General features: G+C 39.4%; 1 protein-coding gene and 1 pseudogene across 2 annotated transcripts in view; both read left to right on the forward strand.

Annotated features, from left to right (window-relative positions):
• NUBPL (NUBP iron-sulfur cluster assembly factor, mitochondrial) overlaps nt 1-12,383 on the forward strand; it is a 240,215-nt gene that overhangs the window by 75,903 nt on the left and 151,929 nt on the right. The window lies entirely within an intron of this gene.
• LOC139004239 (small nuclear ribonucleoprotein G pseudogene) lies at nt 4,124-4,388 on the forward strand (annotated as a pseudogene).

Consider the following 12,383-nt stretch of genomic DNA (forward strand, 5'->3'; position numbering starts at 1 on the left):
TTATGATTGAGGTTTATGGGGGTCATGTAATGCTGGTCAGTTTTAAGAATGGGACTCTAATATAAGGTCTAAGTTTTAACTGATAGTTATCCTATATAATAATCCTATATAATAAAAGGGTAATATGCTAATTGACCTTCACACTGTTGCAAAGATGGTGGCACCCACAGCCAATAAGGAGGGAATATACTAATTGACTGCTCTGCCCTCTAAGATGGCAGCACCCATAGCCAATAAGGAAGGAATATGCTAATTGCCTGCCCCACCCTAAAGATCAAGGCACCCACAGCCACAAGATGGCGGCGCCCAGTTCCCTCAGCCCCACCAGGGCAGCAGGTGCTCCGTGTGCCTGCCTCTGGAGTCCCCCAGTCGCCTCAGCCCCCCCAGCCACCCAGGGCCGGTCCAAAGTCCAGGCAAGCCTCAGATGACCAGTCACTATGAGGCTCACTGACCACCTCTTGGTCCTTTTCCCCTGCCCGGCAGGCTCCAAATCGCCCAATGGCAAATGGGGAACTAGGGTGTGGGGCAGGGCCAGGGAATGGGCGGAATGGCCGACCTCTTGGTTCCTCCCCCTAGCCGGCAGGCTCCGATTGCCTCCTGGCGAACGGGGAACTGGGGGTGGGTGGTGGTGGGTGGCGAGGCCCGGCATCGGGCAGCCGGGGAAGATGGCCCTGACCATATGCCAGGCCTAGGGACCCGTACCCACACACGAATTTGTGCACCGGGCCTCTAGTATAAGATAAAGACGGATTCATTTGTAAGCCACTTTATTTCAAACAAGTAACTGCATAATTTGATACTGTATATTGAACACTTGACCCAGAAGCCTGACAATAAGCAAGAATGTTCTTATTGTTAGATTTGGGCAAGAATAGTAACTAAAAATTGAGATATGTCTTAGTTATCAGGAGGACCTGAATTTAGTTTGGATATATTCATAGGCACCATGGTCATTGGAAGAACATTTGGGGCTCGTAAAAAATAAATGTTTATCACAGATTCTGTGGCTGATAAAGGACACACACACACACACACACACATTCAAGTAAAGCATCTTTAAAAAAATTTCTCTGCTTGCAACTTAACTAGCTAATACAGGTTTAACAAAAAAAAAAAGGTTGCTGTTAAATGATGCATTTAAAAATTTTTTTTTCTTGATTTCAGAGAGGAAGGGAGAGGGAGAGAGAGATAGAAACATCAATGATGAGAGAGGATTATTGATTGGCTGCCTCCTGCACAACACCTACTAGGGATATCTTACTAGGGGTAGAGCCCCAAACCCAGGCATGTGCCCTTGACTGGAATTAAACCCAGGACCTTTCAGTCCACAGGTGGATGCTCTATCCACAGAGCCAAACTGGCTAGGGCTAAATGATGCCTTTTTAAATCTTGTTTTAAAATTAGTAGTTGTATCAAAAGTGAAATGTTGAAGGAGATATTATTTCCATTTACTTAGCAAACATTAAGTATCTTTTATGTAGTTAGTAGACTTAAGAAATACTTGGTTCTTGGCTATCAGATCAAGGAAGATTTTTTTCTCTCATTAAACTTTATTTTAATGGGTCTCAGAATTCTGTGACAGATTTTTTGTCTGGTTGTTTCCATTAACAAGTATTAATTTAAAAATATTAAATTAAAAACTGATACACACAAAAAACCCAAAGGATTCACAAAACATCCTCCTTTCCAGATTCTGAAGGTTTTCTGCTGCAATGTAATCATTAACTTGTCTTTTACTATTAAAGTTACATGGCTGATTGAGACAAACAGTTCCGAGACTGCTCTTCCACCCTGATTCAGACTGGGATGGCAGGTACAGGGGATAATATTCACTTAGTCTCCTGAACTTTCTGGGCAGACTGGGTGACTGCCAGCTCCATCTAGTTAAACTCACAACTCAATCACGCAAGTGCTTCCCCTTGAAATGGCCATTATAACTCAGTGTGCAGTAGGGTGCAGTCAGTATGCATGTCCCCTTTTTGTCACACAATGTAAAAAAGACATATACTCAAGGGTCAAGACTTAATAAATTAAATAAATTTTACTACTTCATCCAGGACATTCTTCAGTGAAACTGGTATTTGTTTCTACTGTAGTGCATGGTGGGTAAGAATATGATGACCACTAACTAGTACAGTTTGTTGCCACTGCCTTCATTTGTGCTCAGGTGCCAGCAGTTTTGCTTACCATTGCTTTTGGGCTTGCATAAGTATAAAAGTCAACCCAGTGAAAAGCCAATTAATATCTTAGTATTTTTTAATAAAATAGTGTTACCCTCTTGGATCATTGGAAAGGTTCTTGGGGACCTCCGGAGGACTAGAGATTGGACTTGGATAACTGCTGGTTTAATGGAAAGTTCTTTAACCAGAAGTCAGAAGTTTTGGTTTCTAGTTTAATAATGCTTATTATGAATTTCAGGAAATTATTGACTTCACTTTTTCCTTCCTTTTTTAAAGTGATGTGGAAGTGAGTGCTTTACAAATAAACTAGAGGCCTGGTGCATGAAATTTGTGCACGGGTGGGTCCCCTCAGCCCAGCTTGCACCCTCTCCAATCCAGGACCCTTGGACCACTGGCTCCTAACTGCTTGCCTGCCTGCCTGCCTGATCGCCTCTAACTGTCACCCCTGCTGGCCTGGTCACCCCCAACTGCCCCCATGCCGGCCTGGTCGCCCCAAACTGCCCCCCCCTGCTGGCCTGGTCACCCCTCACTGACCCCCTCCTGCTGGCCTGGTTGCCCCACGCAGCCTGCTGCTCGGTTGTTTGGTTGCCCCTCACTGACCCCCCTGCCATCCTGGTCACCCTATGCAGCCTGTTCGGTTGTCTGTTCGGTTGCGATGGTCGCTTAAGCTTTTATATATATATAGATAGTTTGTATCTAAAGTCTGGAAATATTATTTTAGCTGTGGCACCTTGTAAACAAGGCTTGTCAAGATTCAAAGTAGATATTTTTCTCTTTATTTTCTTTACTGTACTTGACATTAAGGTGTTTGGAGTTGAAAATCTGTTTTTGGAAAACTTCTAAATAATTTTTCCAAAGTATAATACTTGAATATGAACATAGACTATAAAATACAAAAGTTGTCCTCAAGCTTCTTGGATTCTGATTAACACACTTAGAAATAGCAGTATGATGCATTTTATGCTATCACCTAATTGGTTTAAGTGATATCTAATTAGGAGCAAGAGAGGGCATGATTGAGAGCTGGGGAATTAGAGAATAGCTCCATGAATTTGATAGAAACTCAATGGACCTTGATAGAAATGGGGAAATGCTGTGTGCCACAGTGCAAAGAACATATACTCCTCAGTTAAGCATTTCCCTTCTCAAACAAGTAACTATTCCCAGTTTCTCTCTTACAGTCTCTCTTCCCTTTCTGTGGTTGAGAACATAGTTTACCTGCACTTCTTTTCTGTGGACCACTCTGAGTCCTGTGATTTGTTCTGCTATTAAGACAGTGTGATGAGGTGGAAAGATCTTGGGCTTTGGACTCAGACTGACTCAACCCCAAATTCTGATGGCACCATTGACTGCTGTGTTCTTGTGGTCAAGTTCCAGAACTTTGAAGGCAGTATGAAAAATAAGTGAGATAAAATTAAATGTCCTCAATAAATTTCCCCCCCATTATTATAAGCAGTCAGTAGCAACAGAGAACACATTAATTAATAGCATGCTGTAATGAATTTATGTTAGAATGGAAGAGCAAAAGGCATTACAAGGAGCACAGGAAGCTAGAGTGGTTACCATGGGATTTAGAGCCTGAGAGACTTGCCCCCAAATCCTGACTGTAACCTATGTTATTGCCTTTGTTTACTTTGAGCAAGTTGATTTAAACTCTCCAAGACTTAATTTATTTATATAATAAATGGGAATAGTTTTAGGAAGATAGTCAGCAAGGTCTCCCAAGTATTTGTTTCTTCTTTAATTGAATATGATTTTGTTCAGCCACATTGTCATGAATGTCTTGACATACACTGCCCAGTTCAAGAGGTCCATCCATGTATAAAAAAATCTAAGATATTTACTATCGGTTCCTTTACAGAAAAGTTTGCCAGTTGCATCCTGTCAGATGCAATTAAGTTACTTGTAGTCAGGGGAAGTATCTTTGAGCTCACTTGGCCACCATGAGCAAAGCTCACCCTCCCGAGTTAAAAAAAATGTATGGACAAGAAGTTATCATTGAAATTAAATGGTGGCAGACATGTCCAAGGAATATTATGGGGATTTGATCCCTTTATGAATCTTGTGATAGATGAATGTGTGGAGATGGCAGCTGGTGGGCAACAGAACAATATTGGAATGGTGGTAATACGAGGAAATAGTATCATCATGTTAGAAGCCTTGGAACGAGTATGAAGAATGGCTGTAGTTACCAGAGAAATCAACTGCTTCCACTGTCCCCTCTCCATAGCACCTGTTTTACTACAATATAAAAATAGTGTCCAATCCATTTTCACATTGAACTTTTGTTAAATAAACTTTTGTATTGGGGAAAAAAAAAGTTACTTGGAGTCAGTTTTATTCTCCTGAGGCTTACTTTTAAATTTTGGGTGGTCCTGAGCAGCCTTTAGCCAAGTGCTAATTTACCCGAGTACTAGACATTACGTTTCTGAGGACTCTCCCATGTATTATGAGATCTTTCCTCTCAGGCTGCTGGGAACATAAAAACTATTCCCAGCTGTGTGCAGTCTTCCAGAACTCTACATGTAAACCAATTCCTTATTATCTGTCTGTCTGTGTATCTATCTACCTACCTATCTACCAACCTACCTACCTATCTGTCCTATTGGTTCTGTTTCTCTGAGAACTCAGACTAATACAAGTAGCTATGGCTTCTAATACCTGTGAAAACAAAGGTGATTATAAATATGGTGGACTCATCTGACTTTTTAGTGTCCTAGAGAGTATGTAGGGAAAAAAAAGAAATTGTAAAAGTTATTAATATAACTTTGCTTCCAGGCATAAAGGAGTAACAGGAACGGGATTTACTCCCTCCTCCCTCTGTAACACACACACACTTTTAAAAACCAGAAAACTGGATAAAACATTTAAAGCCACATTTTTAGACATGGGACAACAGCAGGACCGTGATCCCTGAAAGATGGGGACACGAGGAGATGAGCCCTATGGCAGCCCTGGTTCACTGCCCTGGAGGCAATTTCCAGGCTGCAGCACAGGGAGGAGGGTTCTGAACAAAGCCCGGGAACCTGACTGAGTTGAGAAAGCAGAATCAGAGTTCGGAGGAGCCAAGGCAGTAAGAACTGATGAGACAGAATATCAGCCAAGCGGGAGCAACACAGAGAGAGAACTCCAAGAGAACTGGAGAAGTGGCCTGTGGAGTCTTTGGATGAGAACTCATCAGCATATGGTGACAGAAAACTTATAAGAATTTATTAGAGTTTATTTGAGCCAAACATAGGGTATATCTGGAATCAAGATCTCAGCAGAATGAGAAAAATGCTTCCCAGAATAACAGTTTGCAGTTTCTTTTCTGCATTTGGAATTAAGGAGGGAAGATTACATGAAGGTGGGAGAAAGCAGGGTGGGGAGTGTATTACAGAATTATGTGCTCCCTTGAGGGTGTGAAAAGAGGCATTTCAAAGGCATGTTTTCCTAGAGCAGGGGTGGGGAACCTTTTTTTCTGCCAAGGGGCCATTTGGATACTTATAACATCATTCACAGGCCATACAAAATTATCAACTTAAAAACTAGCCTGCTATAGTTGGTCAAACATTTAATTAACTCGCCCCTAATGCCCTGGCAGGGCCAGACCAGATGATTTCATGGGCCTGATATAGCCCTCGGGCTGGATGTTCCCCGCCCCTGGTCTAGGTGGACAGATGAAGACAGGAAGCTGGTGGACTGAAAAATCGGAGGAGTTAAGGGACTTTACGTTCTGTTTATAGTCAAGATAGGTATAATGAGGGAGTTCAGGGGAAGGGGAGTTCCAAGCAAAAGAGAGTACAAAAGAATAAATTGGCATGATAAAATGTAGAAATGTCAAAATGATGCCAATTAGTATAATGGTGGCAGGTTTATCTAAGATTCAAAAAATAATTTAGAAGTTGGGCTTTGAAGAATTCACATTCTGCTGGGCTAGTGTGGCTCAGTGGTTGAGCATCTATTTATGAACCAGGAGGAAGTCATGGTTAGATTCCCAGTCAGGGTACATGCCTGGGTTGAAGGCTCAATCCCAGTAGGGGGTGTGCAGGAGGCAGCCGATCAATGATTCTCTCTCATCATTGATGTTTTTATCCCTCTCTCCTTCTCACTTCCTCTGAAATTAATAAAATTTAAAAACTTAGAAAAAAAGAATCCACATTCCTTGAAGTTAGGAGTGAGGAATGTCTGACCCACAGGCCATATAAGGCCTGTGAAATCATCTGGTCTGGCCCTGCCAGGCATTAGGAGTGAGTTAATTAAATGTTTGACCAACTATAGCAGGCTAGTTTTTAAGTTGATAATTTTGTATGGCCTGTGAATGATGTTATAAGTATCCAAATGGCCCCTTGGCAGAAAAAAAGGTTCCCCACCCCTGTTCTAGGAAAACATGCCTTTGAAATGCCTCTTTTCACACCCTCAAGGGAGCACATAATTCTGTAATACACTCCCCACCCTGCTTTCTCCCACCTTCATGTAATCTTCCCTCCTTAATTCCAAATGCAGAAAAGAAACTGCAAACTGTTATTCTGGGGAGCATTTTTCTCATTCTGCTGAGATCTTGATTCTAGATATACCCTATGTTTGGCTCAAATAAACTCTAATAAGTTCTTATAAAAGTTTTCTGCAGGTTTGGATGTTCTTATGTCGACACTTTGCCAGTATTCCAAATAAATAAGGTTGCTCAGAGTTGAACATTATTTCTAGGCATATTCTGATGTGATGTAGTGAATGTACTTTTAATCACCCAATACAAAATGGATGAGCAGTACAGTTAATGAGGAAAAGCGATAGAATCAGTTCTTTATATTTCATTATTTCTTTACGTTTATGCTTACCCTACTCCCATGGTTATGGAAGTTAGGAAACAACAACTAGGTTCATCACATTCCCTTAATCTCTTATTTTCCTATTGCTTGTCTGTGATTTTTTTCCCTTTAGCCTAAGTTCCAAGGAATAGACAAACTGAAATCACTGTGAGATACTTGAATTTATACATTGTAACTTAATTTAGACATACTTATTTTCAAAATCTCTCAGTTTTGACATTTGACTATTGTGACATGTATGTTCCCTTTTTGCTCTCTAGTTTATTGCTACCCATTAAAAATGTGGGTCGTGTCTTGGCCTCATTAAGATATATGTTCACTCTTTGAAAAGATTACCTTTAACCTGTTTGGTAAATAAAATAGTATAAGTAGCCAGCCAGGGGAGTCAAGTAAGTAAATAATAAATATTGGTGGACATGTATGGTTCTATTTATAGCTATGATTTATGTCATATCTAATTCTTGGTTATCATTTTGTAAAAGCAGCAGCAATAAACTACAAACTAATTTGTCTGTTGTATCTCCCTGGCAATAAAATGAATGTAGCATTGTGGCATTGAGCCAGATAGAACATAAGAAAGCAGAATCCAATCACTCAGTAGAGATTAGTTGCATCTTCTGTAATGTACAGAATATCACATTTAACATTGCCATGTTAAAGCAAGCAATTAAATGTTGTGTTAAGAGGTTGCTTTAAAAATTGAGAGAATGTATGGTATATTGGGTTGCTTGAAAAGTCGTAGTATTACAAACAAACAACGAAACAAAAACGTAGCATGCTAGCAAGTAGAACTCTCCTGTAAGAAGCCCCTAGGCTCTGTTGTCCTGTCTTAGTAACATGCTATCTTTAGTTAAGAAACAAATCAAATCTATTAGTATACACTTTTTTTTGGTATTAAATTTAAAAAAATGTTTTCTTTTAAAAAATATATTTTATTGATTTTTTACAGAGAGGAAGGGAGAGGGATAGTTAAAAACATCGATGAGAGAGAAACATTGATCAGCTGCCTCCAGCACACTCCCTACTGGGGATGTGCCCGCAACCAAGGTACATGCCCTTGACCGGAATCGAACCTGGGACCCTTGAGTCTGCAGGCTGACGCTCTATCCACTGAGCCAAACCGGTTAGGGCTAGAAAAATGTTTTATAATTAATGTGATACTAGATGTTTGCATTCTTTGAAAATACATTTTTATTGATTTCAGAGGGAAAGGGATAGGGAGAGAGAGAGATAGAAACATCAATGATGAGAGAGAATCATTGGTTGGCTGCCTCCTGCATGCCCCACACTGAGGATTGAGTCCACAACCCAGGCATGGGCCCTGAGTGGGAATTGAACTGTAACCTCCTGGTTCATAGGTAGACACTTAACCTCTGAACCAACCCAGCTGGGCATATGTATTTGTTTTTAAAGGTGTTTGAAACATTTAAGTAAATCAGACATATAAGAGGATTTTACATGTTTGCTTTGGATTTTAATTTGAAATATTTAATAAATTTTGAACATATATTATACAGTAACTCAGATTACTAGTATGTTTGGTTATGAGTGAAAGAAAACCCAACACAATTGTGACTTAAACAAGATAGCTTGTTTCTCTTTCACATAAGAGTTGGGAAGCCATCCATTCAGGCTGATCTGACAGTTTTATTTCACAAAGACCTCAGAAACCAAGGTTTTCCCCAGGTCCCTGGTATACTACACCTGGGAGGATTTTAATTTGAAAGATGTAAAGTAATTTGATTAAGTTTCTCAGCAGTGTTAAAGCATTCAAGATAATTGGATTTAATCCATTAATTAGTTCAGATTATTACATTTATAAGAGTTGTTTAGGTATTTAGAATGGTTTTGATAGTTTGTAAGGCTACCCTCTGAGGCATTTGGAAAGTTTGAGAGAATCAGACTTATTTGACTTATACATGTAGTTTTAAATGTTTAAGGCAACTTAATTTAATTAGCTTTATAATTTTGGAGATAATTGTTTAGGAGAATTTAATCATTAGTGAGTTAATTGAACAGGAATAAAAGGAAGTAATTTTTATACTAAAATTATAAATTATATATAAAGTAACAAAATTTGTAAGATGAACATCAAAACTTATAAAAACCATTTAAAAACACTATTTTAAAATTTTTTTAAAATTGTTTGTTGTTAATCCTCTCCCCAGGATATTTTTCCTTTGGCTTTTAGATAGAATAGAAGGGAGGGGGAGAGAGAGAGAGAAACATTAATGTGAGAGAGACTCATCAATTGGTTGCCTCCCCCATGGGCCCTGACTAAGCCTGCAACCGAAGTGCCTGCCCTTGACCGGAATTGAACCTGGGACCCTTCATTCTTCGGGCTGATGCCCTATCCACTGAGCAAAACTGCCTAGGGCAAAACACACTATCTTAATTAGTTAAATATTAAATACAGGTAGCTATAAGTAATCATTTTTTGGATAATAAAGTCCCCCATAAGTTGACATTCCAGAAAGACAAGATGCTATATGTACATGGAGTTGAGACTGCTGAAGTTATTTTTTTTTTAACTTTTAAGCATATATTTTATGTTATCAAAAGGAGTAAATGATCTCTTTAATCTACTTATATAAAAACCCTTGGTGTAACATCACGGCCAGAAGCACAACCATCTGTAAGGAAGTCAGTCCTGCAGGGGTCGTCTTGGTAACGGCTGCACTCTCCCCCAGCTGTTTCCTGGAGGGCGAGGTTTCAGGCAGGAACCGGCCCTCAGAGCGAAGTTTCAGGCAGGAACCCCCCCCTTGGAGCACAGTATGGAAGTGAAATGATTTGTAATGGATCTATTATTGAAGCTACCTTTGGAAATACTATATCTATAGATCAGTGGTTCTCAACCTTGGCTGCACATTAGAATCACCTAGGAATCTTTTTAAAATCCTGATTTCTGGGACTCATCCTCTGGAAATTCTGTTTCTTTGTTACTAATGTTGTGGCCCCACCCCATAACAAAGAAACAGAATTTCCCGAGGATGAGGCCCAGAAATCAGGATTTTAAAAAGATTCCCAGGTAATTCTAAGGTGCAGCCAAGATTGAGAACCACTGCTATAGATAATATTAAAAATATATCTAAACGTGCAATTCTTTGTCCAAAAAATGAGCATGTTTAAAAATTAAATGAAGAAAATTTGAATATACTCAACAGAGATTTTCACACATATTTGAGTGATGATTCCATTGATTCCACAGATGATGCTGAAAATGAAAATTTTCCCATTGAATTTCTTAATAGTATTACTCCTTTGGGAATGCCGTGTCATAAATTAAAGTTGAAAGTGGGTGCAATCATCATGCTATTGAGAAATCTCAATAGTAAATGGGGTCTTTGTAATGGTACCAGATTTATTATCAAAAGATTACGACCTAACATTATCGAAGCTGAATTATTAACAGGATCTGAAGAGGGAGAGGTTGTTCTGATTCCAAGAATTAATTTGTCCCCATCTGATACTGGCCTCCCATTTAAATTGATTCGACCCATGATGCCAGCATTTGTGATGACTATTAATAAATTACAAGGACAAACTCTAGACAGAGTAGGCATATTTCTACCTGAACCCGTTTTCACACATGGTCAGTTATATGTTACTTTCTCTCGAGTTTGAAGAGCTTGTGACATTACAGTTAAAGTTCTAAATACTTCATCACAAGGGAAATTAGTCAAGCACTCTGAAAGTGTTTTCACTCTTAATGTGGTGTACAGGGAGATATTAGAATAAGTTTAATCACTTTATCAGTCATTGTTTGCATCACTGTTGTTTTTATATCATGTTTTTGTTGTTTTCATATCATGTTTTTGTCTTTTATATCATGCCTCTGTTGTTATATCCTTTTGTTACTGTTTATTTATTAATAAATTTATATATTATTTTCATATATATTTTACTAATTTCCTTTCATCTCTCACACTTCTATTATAGAGAAAGGGCAAATAGCAATATTAAAATATCTCCACTAATTAATTCCCTGTTTTAAAAAAATATATTTTATTGATTTTTTTACAGAGAGGAAGGGAGAGGGATAGAGAGTTAAAAACATTGAAGAGAGAGAAACATCGATCAGCTGCCTCCTGCACACTCCCCACTGGGGATGTGGCTGCAACCAAGGTATATGCCCTTGACCAGAATCGAACCTGGGACCCTTCAGTCCGCAGGCCGATGCTGTATCCACTGAGCCAAACTGGTTAGTGCAATTAATTCCCTTCTAATGTGCACGAATTTCGTGCACTGGGCTACTAGTATTTACATAATATCTTTTATTAAATTTTGACAAGTTTAGCTCTTTGCTGTTAGGAGATTCAAATTAAAGTTTTTTTTTCCCAGTAATAATAGTTTTTGTAAAAAATGTTAGGCATATATACAGAGGGAGTCTTTAAGACCTGAATTAGTTCACATCGGTGTAAGTTCAAGTAATTGCAAATGTGTGTAAAGATAAAACCTAACAAAGCTTGTTATGGGAATGACTTTGATTGCAAAATGCTGTCTTCATGTTAATATCCTTTAGCTACTTTTTTGAAGACTAGATATTATAAACATTTCTGTGTTTAAAAATTGTTTTGAAATTCAATACTATTCCAGATCTTTGAGTATTGGTTTAAAAAGCTGAATTGTTTCTGAAATTTTAACCTAGCTTTTTTAGTATGAGTGACATTTTTGAGGAAGGAGTTACCTCAGGTATTAATACCCATTTAAAGATTTTTTTTTCTCTTTAGATAAATGATGGCATTTCCCAATGTTTTCAATATCTTCCCTGATTGTTTAAAAATATATATATTTTTTATTTCAGAGAGGAAGGAAAAGGGAGTGAGAGATAGAAACATCAATGATGAGAATCATTGATTGGCTGCCTCCTACATATCCCACACTCAGGATCCAGCCCACAATCTGGGCATGTGCCCTGACTGGGAATTGAACTGGTTCGTAGGTTGATGCTCAACCACTAAGTCATGCCAGCTGGGAACGGTGGAACTACTGCTCACTATGACACGTACTGACTGGCAAAGGGCAGACACTCAATGCAGGAGCTGCCCCCTAGTGGTCAGTGCAGTCCCACATGGGGAGTGCTGCTCAGCCAGAAGCCCTGAGCCAGGCTCACGGCTGGCGAGCACAGCGGCAATGGTGGGAGCCTCTCCCACCTCCCTGGCAGTGCTAAGGATGTCCGGACTGCTGGTCGGGGAGCGGGCCTAAGCCAGCAGTTAGACATCCCCTGAGGGCTCCTGGAAAGCGAGAGGTCGCAGGCCAGACTGATGGACCATACCCACCTAGAGCACGAATTTTGTGCACTGGGCCTCTACTACTATATAAAATTACCAAGTTTGTAAAGTGTTTCTTTGAAGAATGAAGTTTTTCTTTGTATCAAAGACCCTGTGACTAGGCC

Source organism: Myotis yumanensis, unplaced genomic scaffold (assembly GCF_028538775.1).
Source record: "Myotis yumanensis isolate MYYU_CA2020_CCGP unplaced genomic scaffold, mMyoYum1.0.hap1 SCAF_1, whole genome shotgun sequence".
Lineage (NCBI taxonomy): Eukaryota > Metazoa > Chordata > Mammalia > Chiroptera > Vespertilionidae > Myotis > Myotis yumanensis.